A 15,281-nucleotide genomic window follows, 5' to 3' on the forward strand; every position below is an offset into this window, starting at 1 on the left:
TTAAATCGCGGCACAGCTGTGGACCTGCGCTGTGGTGCAGAACCAGAGAACCAGGCTTCCCTTACAACGCTGCATGACACCCCCTTAAAGAAGCACATGCCACCGGATGGGTGGGGACATGGCTGGGGATGGGCACGGCCTTCTGCACACTCCAGAAGTCTCCTGTTGGGCCGACACTCACTCCTCCCGGAAGTTCCACTGGTCGTGCTCCCAGCCGGGCAGGAGGGTCTACACAATGGCAGCTGGGCGTTTATCTTTGACCACCAGCGTGGCAGGCGCTGTTCAGATGCCCACCCTGGCCACTGGGCAGGCGCTGACAGTGGGGTGGTCCTTCCAGAGTGGGGAGCCACACCCAAGAGCTGACTCCTGCGGTTTCTTCCAGGGGCATTTGTCTCTGGCCTCAGCCTGGATCCATGCTGTGGACTGTCCCGGTATGTTCTGGCCTGATGTCTCTGAAGTGCCTTCGTCATCTACAAACGGTCTCGTCCACTGTTGGACATTCTGAACCCGGACAGGTGGCTGCTGCACAGCGTGGCCAGAGACCACCCTGAACAGACCCGGCACAACCGAAGTGGGAAGTACCGACTTGCTGCGGTGGAGACCGCACCCCAGGGCGCGGCGGGCGTCTTAGGAGCAGGAGGGCTCTCGCGGAGCTGGGCTGCTGTTCGGTGTTTTGAGGACGGCTCAAGGAAGTGGGGGTGCTCTCGACTGGGTGCTTCCAGGAAGCAGGCGTGCTTTTGTGCTGGAGCATCTCGATCACTCCCATCTGGCAGGCAGAGGCACGAGGCGAGACTGCGGCGCTGTCGGTCCAGAGCAGCGAGGACGGCGTCAGCTGCCGGAGGGACCCTGCTCGTCTCCGGGGGTCGCACAGGGACTTCTCCGCTGCTGAGGCCGGGCTCGCCCACCTCCTCGCAGTTCTCGACGTCCGGAGAAGTGGCCCCTCGTTCCGAAAGTCGCGAGGGGCTTCGGTGATCCCAGGGACGAGCCGGCTCCTGCCCGGGGGCGGGGCCAGGAGGCGCGACCCCCGCCCTCACCGTGCTTCTTCCCCGCGCGTGCGCACTGGGCTCGGGACAGCGCGGACGCCAGCGGTGGGGATTCCTGTCCCCGCCGAGCCCCCGGAACGCGGGACCAGCTTCCGCTCTGCCGCATGTGCCGCTGCTTCCGGCCGCCCACGGGTCCTCGCCGAGGCCGCGGGGAAAGTGCGGGGGCTGCGGGCCCAGGCGCGCCAGGCTGCGGTGAGGCCCGCGGGGAGGCGGCGGTGGGCCCCGCGCCCCCGGCCCGAGAGGCGGCCCCTCCGCAGGCCTCGGCCGCTGGAGTCGGGGAAGGTATAGTTGGGGCACAGCGGGCGGCCCGGCGGTGGGGGCGCGGCCGTGGAGGGCCGGGGTGGCGGAGCCGCTCTGCGCTCCCTCCGGGTCGGCGGCTCCGGCCTGTGCTCAGCGGGCCCCGGTGACGCCTCCGCCCAGGACCTCCTTCCCCGCCCCTCTCCCTGCCTAGTCCCCCTGACCCCATCCCCCCAGCTTTTGTGGCTGCTGCACCAGCTATCGGTCTTCTCCCCCAAGCAGGGCTGGGGCTTCGGAGACCTGGCGAGGGGGGCACCGTGTCAGCTTGAAAAAAAAACGCTGCCGTTATTTTATCTCACGAGGAGTTGATTCACGATTTGCCTAGAGAATTACAACACGGAACCTGGGAACTGCTGTGAACCATGGGAAAGGCCGAGAACCCCGGAGAAACTGCTTTTATAGGGAAAGGGGAAGGGCGGGGCTGTTCTAAAAGAAAATCCATTGGGGGAAAGCAGCAGTTCGGGAGGAAAATGCCTCTCATTGGCAGAGCTGTGGGGCTTCTCATTGGCTGAGCAGTGGCGTTTCTCTTTGGCTGAGCTCTGGTGTTTGTCATAGGCTGAGCTGTGGCATTTCTCATTGGCAGAGCTGTGGGGCTTCTCATTGGCTGAACTAGGGAGTTTCTCATTGGCTGAGCTCTGGTGTTTCTCATTGGCTGAGCTGCCCTGTGTCTCATTGGCTGAGCTGCGGCGTTTCTCAATGGCTGGGTCATGGCATTTCTCATTGGCTGGGCCATGGCATTTCTCATTGGCTGAGCTGTGGTGCTTCCCATTGGCTGGGCTGTTGCTAGGTGGGAGAGAAGTCTTCCTGAGTAGTAGAGTGGCTGTGCTTCCTGCGGGAGATGAGAGCGCCCCACTTCCTGTTTGGAGTAAGAGAGGCCGCGGGATGGAGAGAGAGCTCCCCCTGCAAGTCTTCCGCATCCAGTTACTTCCGGTTTCTGTTACCTATTTCCGGCTGTTCTGAGGCGTCTGATAGTGAACGATTTTTAGGCTTCCAGCGCACGGCCGTGGAGGCGCCTGGGGGAACTGAAGGGCAGGTGTGTGTGCGCGGGACGTCTTGGCGCTGGCTCTTCATCCTCCTCACGGCGGTGGGACTCCCCTGGAGAAGCGGTTCGTGGCCGTCCCTCCTTGGAGGAAGTGCTGGTTTGGGTTGGACGGGGGATTCTGGGAGGGCGTCTTCCTGCGTCTGTGGGTTCCGTTTGCGTCCGGCTCACGTCGTCCGCGAGCCCAGCGGCGTGTTTGGGGCCGCGCGTCCTCGTGCCTCACGGTCGTCCCGCTGCCTGTTTCCTGGGACGCGTCCTGCAGAGTGGGTCGTGCGCAGGGACGCGCTGCCTCGGGTGGGGCGGGGGTCAAGGGTGCCGCGCGTCCCGCCAGGGTGTGGGCGGGGGTCCCCGGAGCCCAGCGGCAGGCCCCGGGTCTCCCTGGTGACCAGCGCGGTCGGGGTCCTCTGTGTGTCGGCGGGTTCTCTGGGGGTTCGTCTGTGTGTCTGGGGCCGTGGGGATCGCCCCTGGCACTCGGTGGAGCGCTTTGCGTGTGGTAGGTGTAGCTCTGAGTGGTCCGCACAGAGCTGTCCTGGGACTTTTCGAGTTGCCGAGTGAGAGCCGGCCCGTGCCCTCCTGCGACAGCGTCCCGCGTGGGCCCCTGCGGCCTCTCTCTCCCTCCCGCCTCCCTGGGGGTCGCGGGGCCGGGCCCTGCCTGTCGGCGTGTGCCCACCCTGGAGAGTGTCCGTCCCCTCTCCGCGCAGGCTGAGCACACCGCGGGCTGGGAGGGCAGCCGGGTGGAGACGCACCTGTGGGTTCCGGAGCGCTTGCACCTTCTTCTGTGTCCTCACGACATCTTTCTCCGTGAGTGTCACGTTTGTGGGTGAACAGATGGAGAAATGCAGCTCCGAGGGCCCGGGGTCACTCGGCCTGGAGTGGCCAAGCCTGACCGGAACCCATCGTCTGGGGAAGCGCTGGGCTCTTGTCGTTCAGTGTGGCCCCCTTTGGTTCCCTGGCACGGGAGTCATGCTGTCCGGCGCATGGCATTCGATCCTGTGGTGGTGATAAGTGTCCCTTGGGTCTGAGCTGGGTCCACTGAGGTGCAGGACACAGGGATTCCCCCTTTCCCAGGTGGGTGGGCCCTGCAGGGGAGGGCCCTGACGAGGAGGGGCCAGCCCGGGTCACCCTGGGCCCCCAGCCCTGCACCTGCCTCTTGCCTGCCTGTAGCGGCGTCTCCATGAGGGGCAGTTCCAGGGGAGGACCCGGGGAGAGCGGGAGAAGCCATCTGTGCTACAGCCAATGTCCCTGAGCAGTTTGAGGGAGTGGACGGGACAGAGCATCAGTTGGACTCACAGGACCTTCTTTGGAGCAGGATGCTGTCTTGGCTGCTTCGTTTCGGAGCATCTGTTTCAGTCCCCACAGCTCTTATTTCCTCGTCCTCCAGGTGAGCTGGCATCTGCTGGGCAGGTGTGCCAGGTGGGCCTGCCTGGGAGTCCAGGGCTCCTTCAGCCATGAGGCCAGGTGACGCATCCGTGTCATGAGGGGCTGGCACACCTGTCCCCTTTCACAGACGAGGACGAGGTGCAGGGGAGGTGAGGTGACAGTGTAGGGGCTGGTCCCTCCCTTTGCCGGGCTCAGAGCCGTGAGGCTCCACGTGGAATGGAAGGGAGTCAGGGCCTCCCTCTGGCACCACTGGGATGGTTCCCTGTGGGCCATCCTCACAGCTCCCCCACCCCCACAGTCCTCTGCTCCCCTCCACCCAGCACATGTGCAGAGAGAGGGGCTGAGGCTGTGCACACACCTCGAGGAGGCCCCGGGCCAGCACGAGCATCGCTGGGGCCCCAGCCCAACTGCTGACCCTTGTTTTCACACACCGTCTGGGGTCTCTGATCCTGCCACGTTCAGGACACTGGCCCAGAGGCTCATGGTCCCGCCTCACAGGCAGGAGCACAGGAGCCCCTCCTGTCTCCTCTCCTCTGTGTGTGAAGATCCGGGAGCCTGGACGGGTCCTTGGTTCTGAGCCGAGCACGGCCAAGTCCTTCCTCATCCCTTGATCGGGAAGCTGCAGCTTCTGTGGCTCCAGAGGGGGCCCCCGAGGGGGCAGTGCCACTTTGTCGGCGGGCTGACCAGCAGATCCAGGGCTTACATTCATGGGGGTGGCTCCGTGCTCCGCGGGCAGAACTCAGCTACTCCTGCGCCTTCATACCGAGTCTGAGGCGTTTGAGAAAATTCCAGGCCGCCACTGCCAAGACAGGCGTGTTGTTGACTGCCCAGGGAGCATGGCCAACCGGAAAGAGCATGAGGTCACTTCCTGGCAGAGGGGACACTTTCAAAGTCTGTGACAGCCTGGAGGCCTGGGCCTGAAAAGCAGGGGTGGGGAGGGCACGAGGAAAGGAAGGAAGTTGGTAGAAGACTGGTCAGTCAGGTGTGGCCACAGGAGGAGACACGAGGAGCTCAGGACACAAACACGGTGTACCATACGCACAAGTCCTGCAGAAGGAGGCCCAGCAGGCAGGACCACGAGGGGAGGCCCAGGGCAGTGAGGAGGCAGAAGACGGGAATTGACTAGCCCCCAGAAGGGAGTCTGTCCCCACTGGAAAGGTTTTTTTAGGATGTCAAAACGTCATAAAGAAAGCTGAGGAATATTTACAGAAGAAGAGGGCCTGGCCTACTGGGTGCAGAGCTCAGAGCAGCGGCCTGGTGAGCTCTGGCCTGGCACTCGGCAGAGCCCTGAGGGCCTGGAGAAGAGGCCCGGGTCCCGGGGACCCTGGGAAATGGGCAGGCAGCCTGAGGCCGAGGCGCTGACGGTGGTAAGAGCATGCACAGCAAGTGCTCGGGAGCACGTGGGGCTCTGTGCCTCCTCGGCTGCTGGCTCTGGGGCAGGACACTGGGTGGCCCTGGGCCTCAGCCGCTCATCTGTAGAAGGGACGTATTAACAGTGTTTGCCTCCTAAGTTTTGTTTCCTTTGGGGTCAGGATGAGTTAGCAGATGAGAGATGTTTGACGGGCGGCTTGGCATTAGAAAGAGCTCAGTTGATGCTGCAGAGTGACTGGCCGTGTCGTGTGTCCGGTTGAGGGAGGCCCCTTCTCTGCTGGCCCGAGGTGTCCCGGGGCAGGTGTGTGTCTCGGCCTCTCCCAAGCCCCGTCTCCCTCTTTTCCAGCAGCTCTTCTTCTGTCTGGGTTCATCAGCCTTGACTCCTGATCAGCCAGGAGCCTGGAGCCCGCAGGGGATCCATGGGCCTTGTGGCTTCCCTGGGCTTGAGCTGGGGCGGGCAGTCTTTTCTTGGTGTAGGTCGTGTGGAAAGTGTCATCCTGTGACTGAGCCGATGCCTGTGACCCGCTGGGCTATGAAGGTGAGGGTGCCTGTCTGCCTGGATTACTGGGGACACGTCCTTCCCACATGTCCTTGCTCTGGGCTGAGTCACTGATGGAACTTCTCCTAGCAGGTCTGGCTGCTGTGCCCCTGCCATGTAGCTGCTGTGTCCGGAGGAGACAGAACCCGCTCAGAGAGGAGCCCTGGCCTGGTTGTGGGCCCATCACCCGGGGTGGACGAGTGTCCGTTCTGCATCCCACTTTGTGCATACTGTGTGCTCCCCTTCGCTCGTGCAGACGTGCTCTCCCCTCTCCTGCAGCCCCTGGACACAGTGGGGCCTGTTGGACCCTCTGGGTGCTGTGTTTCTACACAGAGCTCCTACTTGGAGCCTTAGGGAGCCCCGCTGGCCTAGGAGCCAGTCTGCCCCTGGGTTCCGTCCTGCCCCTTGGGCCAGCCTTCTGATTCCAGACAGGTGCTCTGGGCTTCCAGGGGGGCCCCGTGGGCTCTGTGGCCATGGGCGGTGGGGCCCCACTGCGTCCACTCTCTGGGTGGGGTCTTGAGGGCGTGGCCGGTCCAGCGTGAGCACTCTGGCTCCTGTGTCCGTCCCCTGCACAGGGCGCCGCCCTGCCCATTCTGTGTCTCCTTCTCTCCTCCTTCGTGCTGGAAAGTTGCAGAAAACGAGTCCCCTCTGTTCTCAGATGGGCGCCTTGCGTGTCAGGCCGCAGACTCAGGTCCAGAGAGGTGGGTGGGTGGGGTGGGCCTGGAGGAGGACAGGCCTGCTGAGGGATGCAGGGGAGGAGTATCACATGGCCAGAGAGCTCAGCCGGACTGCGCGGAGGCCACCCTGAGGCGGAGGTGGGAGCGTGTCTGCAGGGGCTCTGGGGCAGGGGCATGGGGAGGTGGAGGTGGTGAGGGGACATACGTGCCTGACGCCATGGCAGAGAGACCCTGGAGCAGGGGCACCCGGAGCACGTAGTCCACCCTGTCTCTGGGGACTGTGCTGCTGAGCCCCTGCCCCCAGCAGAGGGAGCCCTGTGCCTCGACGTGGCACAGCCGCAGAGCTGTGACTGGGGTTTCTCTGTGGCGGGATCATCCCTCTGTGCAGACCTCCGCGGTTTCCTCTGAACCAGCTCTCCTCTGAGTCTGGCATCCGGATCGTTGCAGACGTGGGGGCTGCTCAGCAGAGGGCGGCAGAGCTGCATGCTCTTCATGCCGAGCCCGGATTTGCAGAGGCCAGGCCAGCCCTCAGGCCTGCCTCAGGACACAGGGACATGAGGATACGGGGACAGAACCGAGCGCTTTCCAGGGGCTGTCTTCAGGGACTGCTTGTGAAGCTCCCCCTTCAAGACTGTCCCCACTTTTCTGCAGCTGTGAGGTCGGGGGTCGAACAGAACCCACTGAGAAGCCTTCTTTTCTCCACCCCACCCCTCCGTGTAAAACAGGAACAGAGGAAGTGTGAGTGACCTGGAGAGGGCGTTCCTGCTCCCAGGGGCCAGTCCCAGCTCAGGGTCCCTCCTTGTCTGTAGTTGTGTGTGGGGGCGTTCCTGCTCCCAGGGGCCAGTCCCAGCTCAGGGTCCCTCCTTCTCTGCAGCTGCATGTGGGGGCTTTGGCCTTGGGGCTGTTTCGGTTCCTCCTGGCCTTCCTGCCTCCCTGAGGACAGCTGGCCTGGGGCTCTGGTGGGGCTTCCATGGCCAGTGACACTTACCCTGTTTGGGAGCCGAGACCTCTTTCTTTGGCGTGGTGTGTGTTGCCCGCCCGGGAGAGCTGGCCGTGTCTGTGGTTGCAGGCTGCTGGCTGTGGGCAGGAGAGTGGGTGGGACAGGCCTGCGTGCAGAGCTGACCTTGGACCTCGATCTCTTCACTGTGTTTGGCTTTCCAGATTCCCGTCCTCACACCCCGAGGTTACCTGGTGAGTGATTGTAGGGGTCCCCGTGGGGGGCCTTTTCAGGCCAGTGAACCGGGAGGGTCTCTGGGACATTGGCCGGTGTTGGCGCTGAGGCTTGGCTGTGCCCAGCGAGTCTTGAGAGCCAGGACCGTTTCAGTCCTGACTCACCTGGGAGGGAAGCAGTTCCGACCGGCGCCACTGTCCTTGCTGGCTGGAGGCAGGCCAGGCTTGTCTCTGTTTGGCCTTGAAGCTGCAGACAGTGAGAGGTAAAAAGAGTGGGGCAACCCTGTCACTCTGGGTCCACGGTGACCAGACCGTCCAGGCGCCCTGCTGTGTGGGCAGCTGGAGAGGCCAGGGCTTCCCGGGGCTGTGGCAAGGCCAGGACAGGGCCCAGGGGTGGGAGCCCCTGGACAGACAGTGCCGCTCGCTCTCCTACCCTGTGGTCCCTGTGCCGGTTCCCTGACCCCTTTGCCCCTCCTGGGCCTGCGCTGCGTGGGGCAGCGAGGCCCCATGACGGGCTTGTTGGATGAATGAACAGAGGAAACCAGGAGGCGAGCAGCGTCCGTGGTTCTGCAGAGCTGCATCTAAAGTGTCTTCTGAGATTCCTTCCCGTTGATCTGTGGGCGTTTCTGGAATGCTGTCAGTCTTGTGTCCTCATGCATGGTGACCCTTTCCAGCTGACGGGGGCCAGTGGGTGTAGCAGGGACAGGCAGAGCTGCAGGTGTTTGTTGCCTGTACACTCTGCATAGGACACCCAGAGGAGGCTATTGTACGAGGACTTTCATAAGGGACGGAGTGTATCTCACAAACTGCTGGTGGGAATGCGCACTGGTACAGCCACTATGGAAAACAGTATGGAGATTCCTCAAAAACTAAAAAGAGAAATACCGTACGACCCAGCCATCCCGCTACTGGGTATCTACCCAAAGAACTTGAAATATGCAATCCAAAGTGATCTGTGTACTCCTGTGTTCATTGCAGCACTATTCACAATAGCCAAGATATGGAAACAGTCCAAGTGCCCTTCTACAGGTGACTGGATAAAGAAGATGTGGTATGTACACAATGGAATACTACTCAGCCATAAAGAAGAGAAGATCATCCCATTTGCAACAACATGGATGGACCTGCAGGGAATTACGCTCAGCGAAATAAGCCAGACTGAGAAAGACAAACACCAGATGATTTCACTCATATTTGGAATATAAAGAAGCACATGGACAAAGAAAACAGTTCAGTGGTTACCAGGGGAAGGGGAGTGGGGGGTGGGCACAGGGGGTCAAGGGGAGCACTTATGCAGTGACAGTCAAGAAATAATGTACAACTGAAATTTCACAATGGTGTAAACTATTATGAACTCAAGAAAAATTAAAAATATACTTATTAATACATTAAAAAACCCCCCCAAATAAAGGATAGAGTGTGGGGTTGGGGCTGGAGGCTCAAAGCCCGGCTGGAGGGGGCGACTTTAGACAAGCTCACCAGACGGTTCAGTGCAGTTATGGAGGAGGGTCCTGGGGGAGCAACCGGGAAGGAGAAGCTGGGCTGTGGGTGCGGAGAACACTCCGGGACTTCACAGCTGCTTCTGCACCCCCTTCCCACAGCCGCTCCTCACCCCAGGAAAGTCCGTGACACACAGGGTGCTGGACCCGCGTGTACAGCTCGAGGGAGCCGCTAGGGGCATCTCTTCCCGGCTCTGTGCTCCGGGAGCCTTGCTTCCAAGTTGGCCAGAGCAGGAGTATTTACACCAAAGGCAGGGGCAAAAGCTGCAAATCGGGGCTGTTTTATGTTTTGTTCTGTTTTCTCACCTCTGATGCAGGGTCTTAGGGGAGAGAGGGACCCACGTGGTCTCCAGGGTGGGATTCCTGTGGAACTGGGGCGGTTCATGCTGCCCATGGACACGGTCCCTAAGCTGAACTCTCTGCAGACGTGGGGCTCAGAGCCTGTGGAAGTGGGGCTTGGGGAATGTGGGCCCCACCCTTCGGATGTCCCACTGTAGGGGGAGGGTCTGGGCCGGTCACGTCTTGAGTGACGTGGGCTGACCATGTGGTAGCTTCCAGGGCCCTCTCTGCCCCTGCCCCTTGCCGTCCTCTTTTTGGGTGTCTGCTGCAGTGCAGGTGCCCTAGATCAGAGACCCAGGTGGGTGGGGCCCTCCTCCCTCACAACCTGCACCCTAGCCACACCTCCTCTCACCTTACACAGGAGGCCCTCCAGCATCCCTGGATTTGCGTTCACTGCCAACCAGCCTGATCCCCCTTCCTGGGTCCACTGTGGCCCTGACCCTCTGGACGGTTCTCAGGTGGTGCTCTGGCCCTCTCAATGAGCTGCTCAGATCCCAGGAGCCCCCCGCCCCTGCCACTCTCTCCGGTCCCAGTGGACAGATCCAGACCCTGCTGTACTTGCCTCTCTCCCCCGGGCAGCAGGAGTCCCGGAGGTCTCAGCCTGGGGAAAGGAGGGCTGTTGACCGATACCCAGTGCTTCCTCCTTCCAGGTGCGTCCTGTCTGCCCTGGCGTGGCCTTGGACCTGCTTTGGGGGAAGGTCATGAGGGAAGGAAGTGTGTCCCTTCTGGGCAGAGGCGATACGACCCTTGTGTTCTCTGCCAGGTTTCTGCTCCTGCAGCCTGGGAATGTCTCAGGCAGTCCTGCTCTGACCACCTGGGCCTACAGTGACTCACCAGGCAGCCCGTGCAGGCAGGGAGCTCGAATGAGAAAGGAGCCCTTGTGAGATCTGGGGGCTGTTTGTTTTGCAATGTGGCCCAGCCCACTGTGACTGACGCAGGAGGCCATCGGGAATCAGGAAGGCGGTGAGGCATGGCTCCTGCCTGAGGGACGGTGACCCAGAGGCACCTGTTTTCAAACCTGAAGCAAAATGAGACGAGATCTCCCTCTTGGGTCTGAGGATCTGTGGATGAGCACGGCCTGGACTTTCCTCTGTCTTCTCTCCAAAAGCTGGTGGCTAGAGGATCGGCTGTGTGAAATGTTTTCCAGGCCAGGGTTGTTTCCGGTTGTTGTGTGATGTTCACAGGCTCTGGCTCGTAGGCAGATCTCGGCTGTGCCGCTCTCTTTTCAAGCAGCCCTCACTGCTTCCTGCAGTGCTGCCACGAGAACAGGGGACCTCTGCCTGCCTTGCTCACTCGGCCCTAGTCGTGCGGGCAGTGGTGTGACCAGGCGGGCCCTGGGGCTCCTGGCCGAGCACAGCATGGCCACAGCAGATGTCACAGGCCCTGGTTCTGGGAATGTGTGCCCATCCTTCTCTTGAGTTCTTTGTGGGAAAGGCAGAATTGTAAGCTAGATGCAGCCTCACCACTGCCCACCTGTAAGGTGAGGTGAAGGTGGCTTGTGGCCAGCAGGCTGGACTGCCCACTGGGCCTGGTCCCTGCCTCCTTGCCCCCTCCAGTGTCCCCACGTGGGCTCGTTCACCAGTTGGTCAGCCCTGTGGCTGCATGTTCCTCCTCCTGGCCGACCCCCATGCCCCAGGAGCCACCAGATCTGCCTCTGCAGAAGCCTCCCCACGTGAAGGCTGGCTTCCAGATCTGTGGTTCCCCAAATGTGACAGAGGAGTTGGGCCGCACTGGTGTAGAACGTCCGTAGTCAGGCTAGTGGGGATTTAACAGTTCTCTCCAGGAGAAACTCAGTGGGTATCAGTTCATGTTTGTGCAAATAAAGGGCTCATTCTGGCGATCTTCCCCACACAGAGAGACTTCCTGCCCTGGTCATTTAATTCTGCCTAAAAAACAATTTTAGAAAATGAGGCATTGGGAGGCCCCCTTCAAGGAAGTCTGAAAATCCCCCATGAACTGTCAGCCCACATCCTACCCAACAGCGAGGCAGACACAGGCCAGGAGGCCCGCGGTTCATTACTTTGCATTGTTCAGGGTTCCAGCTGGTTCAGAGAGCCAAGAACAGACACCCAGTGAATCACTCCTGCAGGCTGTATCCTTGCTTACTTAAAGTGCCCAAGAGAACTGGCTGAAAAGACATAAGAACTAATGGGAAAGACCCGTAAGATGTCTTACTACAAAAGTTTTAAAAATCCCTATCTTGTCTACATTGCAGAAGTCATCCATTTAGAAAATATGTTATAAAAGCCTGTGTATTAGGCTGAGAAGTGCCCCCAAAGATGAATTCACTTCCTAATTTCTGAAGTGTGTGAATGTTATCTTCTATGACAAAAGATTGATTAAATAAGGATTTCAAAATGAAGGGATTACCCTGCATTATCTGGGTGGGCCCTAAATACAAGAGAGAGGCAGAGAGAGTTGATTGACAGGCAGAGGAGGAGGCCTTGTGAACACAGAGCAGGGAGAGAGCTGGAGATGCTGGTCCCGAAGGTCGAAGTGAGGCAGCCACGAGCACAGGAATGCCGGCGGCCGCCAGGAGCTGAAAGAGGCAAGGAACAGCTTTCCCCTAGAACCTGGGAAGGGATGTGGCCCTGGGGACACCATGCTTTTGGACTTGTAGCCTCAGAAGTGTGAGACAATAAATTCCCGTTCTCTTAAGCCACCAAGTGTGTGTGTTCCAGCAGCCACAGGAACATCCTGTGTTCGTGTGTCCTGCGTCCTCTAACCTGACGTTTCTCCCCGCTGGAAAGGTTTCTTATGGCGGCTGGGACCGCAGGATGGATTACTATTTTGAGTTCACTTGTTTTACTCACTCACTCATATCATGTAATAAGAGAATTTGATCGAAGGCGCTGACCTCTGCCCGATGCCCCCTCCCGTGCCCCTGGCTGCAATGCCCGTCTCCCTGGTTCACCCGAGGGCCCCTTCTTCAGGGACCCTGATGGGTGGGGAGATGTTCCACCTGAACCTCCCTCCTGGAGCTCTTTGCTCAGGTGACCCCCGCTGGCACAAAGAGGGGTGAGGTCAGGGAGGAGGAGTGAGGGACGACCCTGCTTCTGCAGAGATGGGCTTGATGCCTCGGCTCCTGACTTGGTGTGTTTCCAGGAGCTGGGTAAAGAAGATCGCCCTCACCAATGTGCGTGGGCATCAGCGCATCCATTGAGGGGCTCCCATAGGACAACAGCAGAGGAGGGCGGATTCAGTGTTTTTGCTTGAGCTGCGACGCCATATTCCCTGTCCTCGAACTTCAGTGCTCCTGGTTCTCAGCCTTCCGATTTGGACTGGGGCCACACCGCCAGCTCTCCCGGGTCTCCAGCTTACAGACGGGAGAGCATGGGACTTCTCAGCCTCCACAGTCACGTGAGCCAATCCCTCGTAATAACTCTCTTTCTCTCTAGCTGTGCTTATCGTATTGCTTCTGTTTCTCTGGAGAGCCCTGACTAATACATACAGCATCCTTACAGGGAAGACGAAAGGATTTTTTTCTTTGTTTTTTTGTTTTTTTTAGGAAGATTAGCCCTGAGCTAACATCTGCAGCCAATCTTCCTCTTTTTGTTGAGGAAGACTGGCCCTGAGCTAACATCCGTGCCCATTTTCCTCTAGTTTATATGTGGGATGCCACAGCATGGCTTGACAAGCGGTGCCATGTCCACACCTGGGATCTGAACCGGCGAACCCTGGGCTGTCGAAGCAGAGCATGTGAACACTGCTGCACCACCGGGCCGGCCCGCAAAATGTTTCAGATAGTGTAATCACATTCCTCTAGGATGACAAGCAGTAAAAATCTCACACGGAGCGCATACTGTGTGGGTGGGGCACGTCTGTGCTGGAACAGTGCCTCTGTCCAAGGAAAGGCGAACGCAGACCCCAGGGCCCCAGGGTGGACACAGCGTCCCACAGGACACCATTGTTCCTGTTTGAAAGTATTGCTGACAAGAGAAAAAATAGTCCGCCCCCAGCCACCGCGGACTTGGGGGTACCCAGGAGACACGGGAGTCCCTGTCAGCCGAAGCAAATGAGAGCAGCCTCCGGGTGGGTTGGCAGAAGTGGAATGCCACGTGGCTGGAGAAGGAGCTGCTTTCACGGGGAATGCTGGGGTGACAGTCTGGTTTAACTCCCACACTGTCACATGACATCCCTCCTCTCACACGGGGTGTCGCAGCTTCAGAAGTCCAGGGCAGCATGGAGGGCAGAGCAGCCAAACAGGACGTGTCAGGAGACGCCCACTCTGGTAACTTAGCCCCCACTACCCCCGCCTGTGAGCCATTGACAATAAAGAGCTTCCTCTTCAATCATGGACTCCTAGCAGATATCCATTCTGTTTGGTAAAAACTTCATTCCACACTTGAGCTTAGAACTCAGTTTGGACCAAGAGTTTCCATATACGGTGCAACCCGACCGCTTCAGCAGCCCCCGTCAGGACGGCCGCATCGCGAACGTCCCAGACACACACATATGCACACCTGGAGATGGACTGGAGGACACTCAACCAGCCCTGCCCTGGGATAAACGTCCAACAGGGTCACCGAGAGGAAAGGGGCTGGGCTGTGCTACACAAGTTGACAAAGCCTGGGCTCAGATGAGCTGAGAAAAAACTGGCCCCGGTGCTGGGCCCTGGTCCCGGCTCTTGGGAACCATGAAACAGAGGTTGAGAGGCCGCCTGTGGCTGTTACCACGGCTAGCGATCTCGGAGGACTCCACATGCAGCAGTCAGCGGGTCTCAACCCACCAGGGTGCAGACATCACCTGAGGAACCTTTAAAAGCAGTGATGCCAGCCGCCCCCCACCCCCACCCCGCCATGAAGTCAGAGCTCTCGGGGCCATGCTGTTTAAAGCTCCAGACTCGGGGGGCTGAGACCCCTGAGCTGGGAAGAGCTGCTGAGGGGGCAGCGATGGGGCCTCGGGCTAGTCTGCTTCCCTCACCTGCCCGGGTGAAGGGTCCCAGGTGACATCCAGTCAGAGGCCCTGATGCAGTTAGAATTTGAAATAAAAGGAGAGCCAAAGCCAGGTGCTTTCCCACCTGTGCCCATTGGCAGGTTTGTGGTGGGAGTGGGGGTGGGGGCTGTAGGGTGGGTGATACTGTGATGTAATAAGAAGATGTAATTGGTCTTCACTGGTCTCTGGCACAGAAAACCCTTGGAATTTCCTGAGTGGTAAGAGTGATAGAGGTATCTTGATCTTGATAGCAAACCCGTCTCAACCACGTCTGAGTTTCTGTGGATGAGGACACTGGGAGAACACCTAAGGGTGGGGCTGGCCGCCAGGGGAACCCCCTATGTGATTGGAGAGTTGGCACTTCGGTCCCACCGTCCAACCTCCAGGGAGGGTTGAGGGACTGGAGGTTGAATCGGTCACCAAGGGTCAGGGATTTAGTCAGTCATGCCTACGTCGTGGAACCTCCATGAAAATCCAGGAGGACGGGGCTCAGAGCTTCCGGGTGGGTGAGCACGTGGAGGTGCTGGGAGGGTGGTGTGCTCAGCGTGGAAGCTCCGAGCCCCTCCTGAGCCTTGCCCTGGGCCTCACTTCATCTGGCTGCTCATGTACGTCCTTTGTAATGAACGGGTAACCTAGTGAGTGAACGGGTTTCCTGAGTTCTGTGAGCCGCTCTAGGAAATTAGTGGCATCTCCGATCTACAGCCTATCCTCAGAAGCACCGGGGACAACCGGGACTTGCAACTGGCATCTGAAGGGGACAGGGGCAGTCTTGTAGGACTGAGCACTTCACCCGTGGGATCCAACAGCATCTCCAGGTAGGCAGAGTCAGAACTGAGTTAAATTTGTGGGACCCCCAGTCAGTGTCCTCGGAGAACTGAGTTAACTGCTTGGTGGTGTGGAAAAAACACACACATTGGAGTGGCCAGCCGTCTGGCTTTCTCCAGCTTGCATCATTTCCCGGCGTCAGTGACTTTCAGGGTTAACACTGCAACA

The 15,281-nt window shown here is 59.6% G+C and overlaps 3 long non-coding RNA genes across 3 annotated transcripts; all 3 read left to right on the forward strand.

Annotated features, from left to right (window-relative positions):
- Positions 1 to 5,536: 5,536 nt before the first annotated feature.
- On the forward strand, positions 5,537 to 6,897 carry LOC111770842 (uncharacterized). The gene is made up of 3 exons (XR_011433034.1): positions 5,537 to 5,668; positions 5,762 to 5,870; positions 6,759 to 6,897. It is a non-coding gene; the product is annotated as an uncharacterized lncRNA (long non-coding RNA).
- A 253-nt stretch (positions 6,898 to 7,150) lies between these two features.
- On the forward strand, positions 7,151 to 8,911 carry LOC106782620 (uncharacterized). The gene is made up of 2 exons (XR_011433033.1): positions 7,151 to 7,536; positions 8,494 to 8,911. It is a non-coding gene; the product is annotated as an uncharacterized lncRNA (long non-coding RNA).
- Positions 8,912 to 12,003: 3,092 nt separating this feature from the next.
- LOC138920951 (uncharacterized) lies at positions 12,004 to 13,652 on the forward strand. The gene is made up of 2 exons (XR_011433035.1): positions 12,004 to 12,713; positions 12,957 to 13,652. It is a non-coding gene; the product is annotated as an uncharacterized lncRNA (long non-coding RNA).
- Positions 13,653 to 15,281: the final 1,629 nt, after the last annotated feature.

The sequence above is a fragment of the Equus caballus genome, chromosome 26 (genome assembly GCF_041296265.1).
Source record: "Equus caballus isolate H_3958 breed thoroughbred chromosome 26, TB-T2T, whole genome shotgun sequence".
Lineage (NCBI taxonomy): Eukaryota > Metazoa > Chordata > Mammalia > Perissodactyla > Equidae > Equus > Equus caballus.